Source organism: Lepidochelys kempii, unplaced genomic scaffold, assembly GCF_965140265.1.
Source record: "Lepidochelys kempii isolate rLepKem1 unplaced genomic scaffold, rLepKem1.hap2 scaffold_229, whole genome shotgun sequence".
In the NCBI taxonomy this organism is placed as follows: Eukaryota; Metazoa; Chordata; order Testudines; family Cheloniidae; genus Lepidochelys; species Lepidochelys kempii.
The window spans coordinates 97,011-98,503 of record NW_027333625.1 but is presented as its reverse complement, the minus strand read 5'-3'; the positions used below and the strand labels follow the sequence as shown (position 1 = coordinate 98,503).

The 1,493-nt window shown below is 51.6% G+C and overlaps 1 non-coding gene across 1 annotated transcript; it reads left to right on the top strand.

Moving 5' to 3' along the window:
• The first annotated feature begins 1,016 nt into the window (after positions 1–1,016).
• TRNAM-CAU (transfer RNA methionine (anticodon CAU)) lies at positions 1,017–1,089 on the top strand. The gene has a single exon. It is a non-coding gene; the product is annotated as a tRNA-Met (tRNA).
• The last annotated feature ends 404 nt before the right edge of the window (positions 1,090–1,493 follow it).

Here is a 1,493-nt window from a genome sequence, read left to right as displayed (position 1 = left end):
CCACGATTTGACGGTCTCTACCCAGGCCTTTTCCTTCCATGGGGAGGATGGACGAGAACACCACTTGCACCTCAAACTCCTTTATCCTTCTTCCCAGAGCCATGTAGTCTGCAGTGATCCGCTCAAGGTAATTCTTGGCAGTATCATTGGTGCCCACATGGAAAAGCAGGAAGGGGTAGCAATCCGAGGGCTTGATGAGTCTCGGCAGTCTCTCCGTCACATCGCGAATCTTAGCCCCCGGCAAGCAGCAGACTTCTCTGTTTTCCCGGTCAGGGCGGCAGATAGATGACTCAGTCCTCCTGAGGAGAGAGTCCCCGACCACCACCGCCCACCTCCTTCTCTTGGGAGTGATGGTCGTGGAACCCCCAACCCTAGGACAGTGCATCTCATGCCTTTCAACTGGTGGAGTCTCCTTCTGCTCCCTTCCCCCAGACGTATCATCTGGGTCACTCCCCGCAATGGTACCTGTGGAGAGAACATGAAAATGGTTTCTTTCCTGTGTCCGCTTTGCTGGTCCATGGACTTTCCCCCTTCTTCTTCTGGAGGTCACATGTTGGCAGATTTCTTCACAGTCCTCCTGTCCCTGCTGCGCAGCCTGCTCTGAATCTTCAGAACCTTGTGCCCATAGAAGCATATCCTGACGTCTGTCCAGGAAATCTTCAGTTTCTCTTATGCAACGCAGGGTCGATACCTGTTGCTCCAGACCTTGAACCTTCTCTTCCAATATGGAGACCAGCTTGCACTTTGTACAGACAAAGTCGCTTCTGTCCTCTGGAAGAAAGACAAAGATGGCACATCCAGTGCAGGTCACAACAGTTGAACACTCCCCATCCATATTACCTTCCTACTATGAGCTTCCTCCGGAGATGCAGTAATTCCTCAGAGAAGTCGTTAGGGTTTAAGCCTCAGTGGGCTCACTCCAGGTGAACTCCCAGGCAAAGTCCTGCTGTTTGCTGCTCAGCTGGTTCCCCGCTGCTCAGCTGGTTCTATAAGCACCGAGCCTAAAGCTCTTCCAAGCCTTCTTAGCGCAGCAGGCAGCACATCAGTCTCATAATCTGAAGGTCCTGAGTTCAAGCCTCAGAGAAGGCAACTCTTCTTGCTCCCTGCTTTAGATTTTCTAACATAAATCAGAGAAAAAAAGACTAGAGCTGAGTGGTTTCTAGACACCCTCCCATCCATCTAACACACACACACAGACTTTTCTAACGGTACGTGTACAGTATGAAATTAGTTCAAAATTATTCGATTCGAAATTTCGGGAGCTATTTTAGACATTCAGGCTTCGGTGTCCCCACTGAAGCGCGTGAATTCGGCAGAGTGCGTCCTCAGTACCGAGGCTAGCATCGAACGTCGGAGCAGGTGCACCGTGGGTCGCTATCCCACAGTTCCCGCAGTTCCCGCCGCCCACTGGAATTCTGGGTTACGCTCCCAGTGCACGATGGGGCAAAAACATTCTTGCGGGTGTTTCTGGTGCATGTCATCAGGAAGCTCTG